The sequence below is a fragment of the Capsicum annuum genome, unplaced genomic scaffold (assembly GCF_002878395.1).
Source record: "Capsicum annuum cultivar UCD-10X-F1 unplaced genomic scaffold, UCD10Xv1.1 ctg1490, whole genome shotgun sequence".
NCBI lineage: Eukaryota > Viridiplantae > Streptophyta > Magnoliopsida > Solanales > Solanaceae > Capsicum > Capsicum annuum.
Genome location: NW_025820315.1, coordinates 1,617,151 through 1,631,152, shown reverse-complemented (window position 1 = coordinate 1,631,152; position 14,002 = coordinate 1,617,151).

The window sequence follows — 14,002 nt, the reverse complement described above, 5'->3', positions numbered from 1 at the left end:
AAACTACACTCCAAAGAAGTATGTTATCGTCGATGCAAAATATAGTAACCCAAACCAGGTTGGGGTAAAACCCACTGGGAATGTGTGGAATTATCTCTCAAACATGAAGAAATCATGAGAAGTGCAGAAAAGTAAATGGATGGATCTTAAAATCAATAGTAACAAGAAACCAAACTTGAGTTCTTGAGGTTGTAAATAATAGAAGATGAACACAAGGCCCGTGTTCCCCCTGATTTCCTAACTCTATAATCTTATCGTGTTTAATTCACCTATCCCACTAATTTGCATGCAAAGTCTGAAAAGTTATGTACTGTCAACTATCTTGTGAATGTGTTGATAAATCTCACCCTTTACCTTTTGAGTCTCAGGGCGTCGCCTTACTATCCTTTGTCCTTGACCCTAGTATAAGTATCACCTTTTGGGTCTCATGTTGATAGCCTCAAATTACTGTCATAATCCCTTTTTACCAATCTCGAACTCCCTTGTGAAGATGATCTCGAATATAGGCAATTTTTAAGCTTCTATAGTAGCTTAGAAGAAAATTAATATGAAGAATATTACAATACATGCAATCACAACAATCTTGATAAATCTCCTATTTTTCCTATGTTGTTAATCCACCAGGGTTCCCACTACCCTAGTTAAGGAATTTAGCCGATCATGGTTATTTAACAATCCATGAAAATCAATGAAGAAAACAAAGAATAAATTGCACAAGGATGATATGAATAAAATCCAAAATCGTCAACTAATTACGAAACTAAAAACCTAAGAATAGAAGTATCGAGTAGAAAGAAGTCAATGTATGTGGAAAAATATCAAAAGTACATAACATAATAAAATCATAACCCAAGGGTATTTATAGTATCTCAAAATAACAAAGGAAACCTAATTAAAACAAAATAGAAAAACTTTGTCGGCAGTGGTTACGCCTCAGGAAATGAGTCGTTAGGAATTGTTATGACTTATTGATTGCTATCATAGCTCTCTTTTGGTTTTAGTGGTCACGACTCGCAGGTTCACCTTATGAGTCGCATGCTGCTAATCGTATTCATCCAGTAGTTTTTCACCTTTAGGGGTCTTGATTTTATTATCATTACGACTCCTTACCACGAGTCATACTAAGTCCTTACGACTCGTGGTCTTCACTTATCACCATTGAAGCATCAACCCTCAAGACTTTTATCCATTGTTCATAGTACGAATTTATACTATGAGTCATAGTTTGACCTTATAACTCATAGTCTTCTATTAATTCACTCCTAGAACTCAGATTTGTCCACTGTTAACACTATAGTTGCACACCACAACTCGTAGTCACTCTTTATGAGTCTTCATTAGTCTTTACTTATCTTCTTTAGTTCAGCTTTTGCTACTGTTATCCTCAGAGTCTGGCTACAAGTCGTAAGGTAACCTGACGATACGGAGCCTAACTAGTCCTTTAATTTTTTAGAGATTATTCTTCCAGTTTTCATTATAGGCCACTTCCAACCTAATTTACTTGTAATACATAAAAACAAATATCATATCTAATGAAATGATCTAAGTCAATGCATAATTTCACTATTTTAAGTATTGAATGTGCCATGAAACCATGGCACATCAAAAAGTAGAAGTTGAAAAGGTTGAGGAATCTAAATAATCTTGTATGTCACAATTGTGTTTAAAATTTGATCATGCATAGATGTGCAAAAAATTGGACTTGTTTGGACTAACTAAAGTTATAGGGATGTAAAATTTAGGAAAAATTCAAAGTTTTATAATTTTGATTATTTCTTAAAATTTTGCTATATATCGAGTACTAGAACTAGGCTTTTCTAGTACTATGGAACCAAAGGCTTCTAAAAAGAAGGATGAAACATCGAGGTAATAGGATGAGTCCCCTGAGTGTACTGGCTCAATGGAGGAGTACCTAATTTCCCCAACCAAAGTAGTTCATCCATGGATAATGGAATAGACACAGGCTGCATCTTAGAATATTATTAAAGAAACTTTTGGCATCCAGCTCCCCGTACAAAAATAGTGGGGAAGACGGCCCATAGCTACTAGGGTTAGGGCCCAGCCAAAGGCTAGAGAATAAGTTTACAGTCCAGGGATAAAGTTGACCAGGATATCACCTCCATATTTCCTTAGTCTGAGAAGGGACAGAATGATGAGGGGAGGAGGTGAAGTCTCAGCCACTACCAGAGGTAAATACACAGGACCCCAAGTCTTAAAAGGGGTCTCAAGATGAGTCTGCAACAACAGTTCCTAATACATCTTCTGTAGTACCCCAATTTGAAGAGGGTACAACCCAAATATCTTATCAGTTACCAGCACCAGACATTGAGCCACCATCATATGATGAACGAATTTTTGATCCCACTCATATCTCAGTTGAGCCTATTGATAAAGTGAACCTGAGGTAGTGCATAGTGAGGCTACAAACTATTTATGAGAGAGATATTTTTTTGACTGGGAAAGGTCATCCCAAGAGGACTATTTGGGAAGAGAGATGAATTGAGTTATCAGGGTTAGATAGAGCACCACTTTTGAAGGTTGTTTTTGATTATTATCAGTTAAGATGAAGTTCATATAACTTAGCATTGGTGCATGAGTTCTATGCTTCCTATGTGTCTATAGTATCTTTGATCACACCAAGAAGAGGTAGGGATATAGAGAAGACCCATTTAGAGTAGATGATAGTGAGAGGGGTCATTGTTGATATTTTAGCAGTGGCCATCCGTTGAGTTCTTTTTAGACTAAATATATAGCTCATGTATCAACAACAAAGTGTAACTTTTGATTGAGATTTATGCATGACAAATATGCAATGAGAGATACTGAGCATAAGAGTTAGAAGGTAGGTTTGGCGAGATAGATCAAAGGGCAAAGAGTGATTAAGAAGGAGGCATTGAACTTTGCCACAATGTTTTGGAGGCTGGAAGTACGTTATCAATTATGTTAGACTAATGCGAAAAACTTGCTGACATGGGATGATGCTACACTAATTGTAAGTATGATGGATAGATATGATATAGAATTTCCTGCCATTATCAGGCATGAGCTATATGAGCGGGCATTTAGTGATATGACCATACTATTTTTTCCCTACCTTGTGCAATTATTATGCGATGAGGCCAGTGTAACTGAGGTTCCAAGTGTTGATCTAGTATCCATCTAACCTGGTCCTAACCTAGAGGTCCAATGCACCTTCGATAGTGATTCCATCCTAGTTTTAGATCCCATTAATTCCTATAGAGAACAGTAATACACAGGGTGGCGATGCAAGTAAGAGTATGGATTTTTATATGGGTGAGCAGATAGAAGAACCCAGGATGAGCACTTAGGGTGAGGCGACCCAGCCATATCTACTTTAGCCTCGACTTCCAGTTTAGAGTTGGTTGGTACATCTTCAATGCCCCCTTACCCCTCTATTACACCTGCTACCATAGGTACAATATTTATATCATGAGTGTTTTTACAGGACCTAGTAGAGAGACAACATGCTACTAAAACCTGAATAGAGAATATTCAGGCCGAGGTGTCATAGTTTTATGGGAGTATTCAACCTTGAGTTTGGTTGACATTAGATACAGTTGAGACTAGATTACAGGTGTACACCGAGCTGAGGTATATGTCCATATATATGACTTTAAGGGTCAAATATTAGCTCAGTTCAGTGATATAGAGGTACCTTATCTAGGAAAGATTAGAGAGAAAGTTGCCATACTTGAGCAGAGATATACTTTCTCACTAAGAGACATTTTCCAATTATACCTCCATTTGTTCAGCTGACACCTTCGCATGGACTTAAATATTTTGATTTTTTCATGTAGGTTAAGGAGTTGTTGTTGTAATTTAGGCTTAGAGAGGCAGAGAGAAAATTTTCTAGGATATTGACATGTCATTTGATTAGGCCCTTTAATGGTCCACACATAATTCTTAGGAGTCTACATATTTTGATAGGTGGAGATGTGCTGAGATAGCTACGCGTGTATCCTCTATATTTATTGATAGGCAAAGGCATACTGAGATTGCTACGAGTGCATCCTCTAGTAGTGCACTACTACTACCACCGCCTTCACCAGTTGAGATACCCCCTAAGGGAGACGAGCATGATACGGGAACCTAGTGCATCCTAGGTATGTCCTCATTCCCTTGATTTAGATTATTTACACATACTAGGGATAGTGCATTGTCTTTTAGTTAGGCAAGGGGTATACAATAGCTGCCGCAAGTTTTTGTTATTGTGCTTCTTTTCCTGTCAGTCATGGTATGGTTGTAGAACTAACATGTCGAGGGTAATTTTGTGTTGTAATGTGTTTTGTTTTGTATTGTGTTGTGTTCTTGTGTAATTAGGACATTTTTGAGTATCTAGAGTAGTTGATGTACTTTGTTTTTTATTTTTGAAAAAATAATACCCCTCCAAAAATTTGTTTTGAATTGTGCGATGTGTACATATGTGTGGCCATTGTAATCTCATTATGGCCTTAGAATTAGGAAAATAATAATCATATCTAACAATTACATGAACCATATAGGTAGTAGTTTGTGATAAAACCCTGTGCTATGTGTGTGGGAGATACTACTTTGTTTCCTTTGTGTGTTAAGCCCAGAGCTTGCCTGGTTAGTCTTGCCTAGAGTGTAGGATAGTTGGTTAGGAAAGGATCATAGGTCATTCTTTAAATAAGTCCAATTTTAGCCTAAATAACCTTCCAAAAATGAATAAGTATCCATTAATCATTATTTTTGAGCCTGTATAGACTATTTTTCTTGTTACATTGTTCACCTTTCCATTTGTGTTACAATAAACCTATTTTGGCCCTGGTCCTCCTTGGACATTATGCACCTAACTCAAACAAATTTCCTAAGTTGAGGGTGGCTATCATAGGGTTGTGTAATGTGAATTGGGTATAAAGAAAGGTAAATAAGAGAAAAAAAGTAGGGTTGGGTGGGGTAGAAAAGTCAAAGAAATGAAAAGAAAAAATTGAAAAAAAGGATAAAAGAAACAACATCAAACATGAATGTACGATAAAAGATTAAAAAGTGAGAAATAAGGATGGAATAAAAGAAAATTGGTTGATAAGAATACCCCAAAGTAAGTGTAGTACCTAGGAGACTTAATTACTAAAATTTTCTACATATATCATACCAGCCAACTAAGCCTATATTACAAGACGAATAAAGTCTTATAGTGATCCTAACCTGATTGTTTGAAAGATAAGGTAAAGAAAATAAGGGCAAGCCTATGGTTTTTGAAGTGTTTTATTGAAAATTATCTTGAGAGTGTGATTGTGAGTGTCTATTGATATGTCCTTGCATTAACATGTACAATTTTTTATGACTGATTGGGACCTCTTTATTGTGAGGGAACATGGGTTGTGTTGCTAGTTGCATACTTTTTTGGGTAGTGTAACTTGTACATATGCATGGTTGTTTGTTTCTAATGTAATTCCATATCTTAATTCCCATGTTCCATCTTGTTGTGCTTCATAAAAACACACAATTGGTTTTGAAGTGTTGAAATAGGAGGGGGCAATGTTGTTACAAATAGATTTGGTTTCTCCTAGTTAAGCGTCTTTGTTTTGCTTAGTTGTATTGTGTTGCCTAAGGACATGTAAATGTTCTAAGTTTAGGGTGTTGATTTGTTGTGGTTTCATAGAATTTCGATGCTAAACATGCTGGAAATGTGCAAGATACTTAGGTCTTATTGTAAGATATGATGTGATTTGTGTAATGTTTTGCATGAAATCAGGTTTTTGAGCTAAACTAGAGAAGAAGATTGAACTTTGAAGTTTTGGACCACCTACGTGGGGGCCTATAGCCTGTAGGCACTACTTACTAGGTGTAGGTGCCAGGTTATATGTCAGAGAAGCTGAGAAATAGAGAATCACAAGAAGAAAAAAGGACCTTGCTATCTACGGAGGGCACTTACGGCCCATATGTGCTACCTATGGTCGGTAGGTGCCAAAATTTATCTCAGAAAATGAAGTTTGGAGTTGTTTTTCAGGAGTTTGAGGAGCCTGGCACCTACGTGGGACAACCTATGGTTCGTAGGTGCTACCTACGGCTTGTAAGTGGCCTAGTAGGTGGCCAAAGACTCCAATTTTCCTTATTTGTTTTGGATCTATTTCCTAGGGTTTTCATGTACTCTATAAATACCCTTTTGATGTTTAGTTTGTGTACCCTTGATACTTTTAAATATATATTTGATACCAGTATGTAATTTTGATCTTGGGATTGATTTGTTCTTGACTTTGGTTGATTAATCAATTCGAGACTTTGGGTTTGATTCATTAATTCCCACGAGATTGATTTAATACTTTCAAATATGAATTCCATTGATTGTTTCACAATGATGAATGACTATTTCCCTTAACTAGGGTTGTGGGAACCCTGGAGGATTAATGAAGTAGGGGAAGTGTTCAATCTTTTCGGATTATTATTGTTGCATGCATTGTGGTTTTCTTTATGCTTATAAATTATTTAACGGTTGCAAATGCTAGGATCCTACTAGTGTTTACTACAAATCCGAGAGGGAGATAGAGACTGGGAAAAGGTGATCATGATTGTGATTTGTAGTTATGTAACAAAATAAGCTAATGTCACTATCTAATTAAGATAATTATCTGCACCTAAAAACATGCAACTGAGAGAAGATAGTTTAAAATAGGGTTGAAGGAAAGGGTTAGTACTGCAACACTCTGAGATCGAGAGAAGATGCATGAGATTCATAAAAGTGTATCGAGAGGCTATTGGTAATACATAACTTGCTATATTCTACATGCACAACAGTTTGTAGTTAGATTGAACATGAAAAGCCTACATAGTTAGAAGCTAGGGGGAACACAAGCGTACTATTTGTTTCTGATTAATTACAATCCAAGCATTCAACATTTTGTTACTTTTAATAGATTACAATAACAAACCCTCTATTAATTTTTAGCCCTTCCCAATTATTTTAGCAATCTAGAGAGATAGCTCCACATATTCCCTGTGGGTTCGACCCCAACCTGAGTTGGGTTACTATATTTTTCATTGACCACTTTAGCCTTATTTGGAGGTGTATTTTTAGTTATATAAAGCTTCTAAAAGCTCGAGTCACCCTCCTCAGACAACTGGAAAGGAAATGTTTTTTAGGTGAATCTAGTCATCGATGTTGTATTCCTAGCAACACTCCCAATAAATGGCCTATAATAACCAGACAACCTCATAAAGCTATGAACCTCAGATGAAGATGTAGGCCTGGTCCAATCACAAATAGCCTCAATCATCATTTGGTCGATACCATAATTCGTTCTTTAGACACTACATGTCCTAGGAATGTCACCGACTCGAGCCATAACTCACAGTTTGAGAACTTGGAAAAAATCCTATGATATCTCAAAGTATGAAGCATAATCCTCAAATATTGTATATGCTCCTCCCTACTCCTCGAATACACAATAATGTCATCGATGAACACAATCATGAACGAATCCAAATAAAGATTGAACACATGGTTCATTAAATCCATAAATATAGCTAGGGCATTAGTCAACCCAAAAGACATCTCCAGGAACTCATAATGGCCATAACGAGTCATGAAAGTTGTCTTTGGTATGTCCTCAACCCGAATCCGTAATTGATGGTAACTGGACCTCAAGTCAATCTTAGAGAGCACCACTGCTCCTTGAATTTTGTTAAATAAATCATCAATGCGAGGCATAGGATACCTACTCTTTACTGTCACCTTATTAAGCAGCTTGTAGTCAATATACATTCTCAAGAAACCATCTTTCTTCTTAATGTAAAATATCAGTGCACCCTAAGGCAACATAGTTGGTTTAATAAAAATCTTACCTGGAAGATCCTGAAGTTGATAATTAAGATCCTTAAGATCGGTAGGAGACATATGGCAAGGTGATATTCAAATAGGTCGGGTGCCCGCCTCCAGATCAATAATAAACTCAATATTATGCTCATAAAGAAGACTAGGTAGATTGATAGGAAAAACATCAAGAAAATCAGGGACTATAGGGATTCAAGAAAGAGACTTATCTCTATCAAATTAGCTACAATGATTACTGGCAAAGTGTTGTTAGCCCCTAAAAATACATATCGTAGATGAGAGAAGAGGGCCTTCAACTTTAAATAGGTGGCTCCTCAATAGATGAGTGAGCAGGTGGAGTTGTTCTATTCTTAAGATCCAAATCAAGCTTCTTTGGTGCATAAGTATAAGAACCACTCCCATAGAGTGCACATACCATCTCATCATAGTCATCAATCCTATCATTATCAAATTTCATTATCACTACTTCTAAGGCTTCAACACCCAACCTTTATTCAATAGGAATAACATCAAAAGTATCTTCCCAAGTAGTTACTACATTAACATCATGAAATAAGTTTGTCTCTTCATAAAAAAATCAATCACAGATATCATCCTCAACTCATTTGGCTGCTTCATGGATTTGCATACGTTGAATATCATCTACTCATCATTGAGTCTCAACATAATATATCATAGCTCCAAATTATTCAAGATTCTTTCTATATCCAAGAATAGTCTTCCCAAGATAATTGGGACTTAAAGGTCAACTTCACAGTATAATATCACAAAATCAATAGAAAATATGAAAGAAGCTACCATCACCAATAAATCAAATAGAATACCAACTGGCAATTTACTGTCTAGTTTGCCACCACTAGTCTTATGATGATTGGTGTAGGAGCTCCCAACCACAACTGCATAAATCCTTCAAAAGAAATAAGGTTGATACTAGTACCCAAATCACATAATGCATGAGTGAAGGTGAAATATCCAATGATGCAAGGTATGGTGAAAGCACGAGGATCCTCTTTCTCTACTAATGATCTAGCAGCTACAGCACTGCAGTGATGAATATTGTCAGCTGACTCATAACTGACTGACATTATCTTGGTGATTAGATCCTTCATAAATTTATCATATCCAGGAGTTTTCTCTAATTCCTCTAAAAGTAGGATGTTGAATGATATCTCCTTCAACATCAATAATAATTTCTGATACTTACCTTGTTCTGGTTTTTTTTTTTTTTTTGCATTCTTTGAGAAAAAAAAGGGCAAGGTCTTAGGATGGGCTTCGAAACAGGCTTCACGGCCTTATATTTTTGGTTAACTTCCTTGATACTACTCTCTACATTAATAGAATCATCATTATTCTTTTGTTCATCTCTAGTAGGTACAGGCGGATCTATGATGGTTTTACCACTCCGAGATGATTTCTCTATTCTCTAACATTTGAGAAAGAAAAATATTGTAGTAGACTCCTTGAGCCAAAATATGGTGAGTATGGGATCTTGGCCTTTATTTTAGTTTTTTAATAGCCATTGGCTTTGAACATCCAGTCCATAGCTAACCAGATGGTTCATTTTCATATTTTTGATCCATAGAGGATCATTGCTAGTGTTAAGGCCAGATTTACCTTGTTGGAGAAAATTTGAGGTTGTTAGTTTTAGGATAACAAGCTTCATAGTGTTCGAGGTTAGGTGTTGAGAGATGAGTCCAGGAGGACGATCTTAGATTTTGAGGGTGTTTTGAGGTTTGACGGTCATATTTGTGTTCCAATGATTGGAGACTTGATTTAGTTGACTCTTTGTGATATGATGCCTCATGTATTCTATTCACCCCAAGACAACTAAGATTTATAGGGATTTTAGGATGCACTATTAATGGAGTTTTATATTAAAGATATAGCATGGTTTGTGGCTTAATACCTTTATGATCAGGAGGTAATGTAATGACTTTATTTTTTTATGATTTTTGTGAATTAGTCATTTTTATGCGATTTGACCATTCTAACCCTCCTCATGGTTTTGCTATGTGGTTTATGAGTTGAGAGAATAGTTGACATGGTTCCCAAGGCCTTCGAGAAGGTTTTGGGTGAGTTGAGGCTATTTTTAGGCTTTAAGAGCTAAATAGTTAACTTTTTCTACCTCCACCTTTTATTCCCCGTGTCCCATCTAACTACTTGAACCTAATAAGTTAGAGTGAGCTGAGGTCATAGCAAGGAGCAACACGGTAATGGCTTGAGACCTAATAAATAAGGAATTAGATTTATCTTCACAATTGGCTGATAATACCTACTTTTTAGAATTTGTATGAAGAACAATAAAATAGTTGGGTTGATCACGAGAAACTAACTGAGTTAAGAAGCCAGAGGGAACACAAGGCTAGTGTTCGTCTACTATTATCTACAACTAAAAAGCACTTAAGATTTGGTTACAACTTGTGATTGATACTAAAATTCCCCGATTTGCATTTGTGTACTATTGGTGGATTACATCAAGTCAAGAAACTATTCATGTTTTCCCTGTTGGATCAACCCCAACCTAGTTGGGTTATTATATTTGCAATCGATCACGGTAAACTTTTAGTTGGAGTGTATTTTTAGGCGACATTAAATTTTGGTGCCATTGCTAGGGAAGACAATTTGAGTAGTGAATTTAATTCGTGAAGTTCATGGTTTTTTATTTTCTATTTTGATTTGGCATACGTTGGTGTATGCCAAGTATTAGGAGTAGAGGCAGTACCTTACTCCCATTTAATCTAGAGCTAGAGTAAATCCTTCAAACTTCGAGAAGAATGTCAGTACAAGTTTGAGATGGGGTGCAAGACACCTACCTATGGATCCAAATGTGACACTATTACATGATCCACTCGATGCACAGAATATTGCAAACATACAGACATAACACCTATTAGAGCAAGAAAAACAGAAACTGAAGAGGTAAGACTTGTAATGGAGGCTGAGTTTTCTCAACAAGGTGGATTGGCCAGGCCGAGACAAGTTGTTTATCGTGGATTTCAGAGAGGAAGAGCTCCATTTATTCCTTTTTATAAACATTTAGACCCATATGAGGAAGATGAAGAAGATATGGGTCATGTTGAGCCAAATAAGATACGAGTCATTATCCATCTTGCTTTAACTCCCAATGTGATGTTTGGTATTACTAGTGCTATGGCTCAACCTTTGAATCTGAAGGGTGTATTTTCAAGATGCAGCTAAGGATGACACACACATACACCTTGAAATGTTACTTGGGATCTTCACATCTTATACCATTCATGTGGTTGATCAGGAAGTCTTATGATTGAGGTTGTTCCCATTTTCTTTGACAAGTGAAGCATAATTATAGTTAGGGGAACTTCCAAGAGGATCTATTACTACTTGTCATGAGTTGAAGAAATAGTTACTTAGCAGATTTTTTCCTCTCGCACGAATGCTATAGTTGAAGGATGAAGTTTATAATTTCAGACAGTTACCTGCAGAATCTGTTTATTAGGGATGGTTTCAATTTAAGATGAATCTAAGTATGGTACCAAATCATAGAATTAAAGTATCTAACCTTTGAGAAATCTTTTATAGATCACTGAATAACAGTTCAAGAGAAATGATAGATACTATTTCTGGAGGACCATTTATGCGCCTTCGGTGGGATGCTTCATAGGAGATGCTAGATAACATTGAGGTGACTAATAAAGGATGGAATACTAGAGATTCAGAATGTGGTGGTGGTACATATGCTATTGGAGTAACAAATGCTTACGGGACAGGTATTGATATGGTAGAACAACAGGTTGCACAACTCTTCGTACATATATTGGGTTGATAAAAAATTAATTTACGTCAATGAGTGTTGAGAAAATAAATGCAGTGGTGGAACAAAGGTCTAATTCTAAACCATTAGAGATTGAATTTGAAGAAGAGGAAATTTATTTTGATTGTAGATTGGTGGATTTCTTAGCCTAGGTGCAAGGAAATCAAGGTCGTAACTATTATAATGGCAGATACAAAGATCAAAGTAGAAAGGGAGATAGTGATTGGTGGTGTAAAGATAACTATAAATAGAAGATTGTAAAGTATATTCCACCAGGCAGTCGTGATGCAGAGTCCAAAATGGAGGCACTTTTATCTAAGCTGGTCAAAGGTCAAGAAAGTCACGAGAGCTTCCTGAAGGATATCAAAGCAGATTTGTCATGTTTGAACCATAAAGTTGAAGCACATGCTACGAAAATCAAGCACTGGGAGAAATAATTTGGTAATTTACCACTCTAAGTTGGTAATTTATATGATGTATCAGTGAAAGTGGCTTCTTTTATCTTTACAATTGACTTTGTGATATTAAATTGTGAAGTGGACTTTTAAGTCCAAATTATTCTAGAAAGACTATTTTTGGTAACAGTAGAACATTGATTGATTTATAGCTGGGGAATCTGATGCTGAGATTGAATGATGAACAGGTGACATTCAATGTATGTAAATCCATGCGACAACCTGATTAGTTGAGAATGATATCTGTTATTGATGTGTATGATGAAGAAGCAGATTCATTCCATGATGTTGATGCAGTTACTCTTTGGGATGATGAATTTGATTTGGTTATTCCTATTGAATAGAGATTAGGTGTTGAAGCACTTGTTGTTGTGATCATAAATTTTAACTCTAATGGTATTATTGAGTATGGAGAGATAGTTAGTGTACTGAATGGAAGGGGTTATTATGAGTTTGCACCAAAGAAGCTTGATTTAGATCTAAAGAGTATAACTACTCCACCTGATTATTCATCCAATGAAGAGCTACCTATGCTAGAGTTGAAGTCCCTCCCATCTCACTTACGATATGTGTTTTAAGGGCCAATAACACTTTGCAGTTATTATTATAGCTGATCAGAGATAGTTAGAAGTAGAAACATTATTGTCAATAATGGAGAGATTTAAGAGGTCCATTGCAGATATTATGGGTATTTTTCTTGGTTTGTGTACTCACAAAATACAACTTAAACCATACTATGTTCCATCTATTGAACAACAACGTCGAATTAATCCTCTAATGCAAGAGGTGGTAGAGAAAGAAATAATCAAGTGGTTGTATACTAGTGTGGTATATCCCATTGCTGATACCAAGTGGTCCAATCTGGTACAATCTATTCTGAAGAAAGGTAGAATAATTATTGTACTTATCGAGAAGGATGAGGTAGTGCTAATGAGGCTAGTCACTGATAGAGAGTATGTATGGATTAGAAAAAATTGAATGCATGGACTCAGAAGTATCATTTTCTTATGCCCTTCATGGATCAGATGTTAAACAGGTTAAATGGAAAAAAAAGGTATTTCCTTGATGGGTACTCAGGCAATAATCAAATACTATTGCACCTGAGGAACAAGAAAAAAAAACTTTTACATGTCCTTATGGGACTTTTGCATTCAAGTGTATGCCATTTGGGATATGCAATGCTCCATCCACGTTTCAGAGATGTATGATTTCAATTTTCTTTGATATGGTAGAAGACACTATCGAAGTATTCATGGATGATTTTTTAGATGTTGGTGAGTCTTTTGAAGAGTACCTAAAGAACTTGACAAATTCTCTGGAAAGGTGTGAAGAATGCAACTTAGTACTTAATTGAGAGAAATGACATTTTATAGTCAAAGAAGGAATTGTGCTTGGGCACAATATTTCAAACATAGGCATAGAGGTTGATCGAGCAAAGATTAGGGTGATTGAAAAATTACCCTACCCAATTTCTATGAAAAGAATTCGAAGTTTCTTAAAGAATGAAGGATTTTATAGGAATTTTATCAAGGATTTCTCGAAGATTGCTAATAATCTTTGCAAACTTCTTGAGAAGGAGATAATTTTTAATTTCAATAATGCATGTAAAAAGGCATTTGAATGCTTAAAGGAGAGGTTGGTGACTGCTCTGACAATTGAGTCTCCTGATTGGTCCTTACCTTTCGAGATTATGTATGATGCTAGTGGATTGGCCTTAGGGGCTGTACTAGGCCAACAAAAAAAAAGATCTTTCATCCCATTTACTATGCTAGTAATGCACTATATCTTGCTCAAAAGAACTATACTGTGATGGAACAAGAGTTATTGGAATTGGTTTTTTCCTTTGAAAAGTTTAGATCTTACTTGACTGGGATAAAGGTAATTGTGCATACTGATTATGTATCATTGAGGTACCTGATGACTAAAAAAGATGTAGATCCTAGA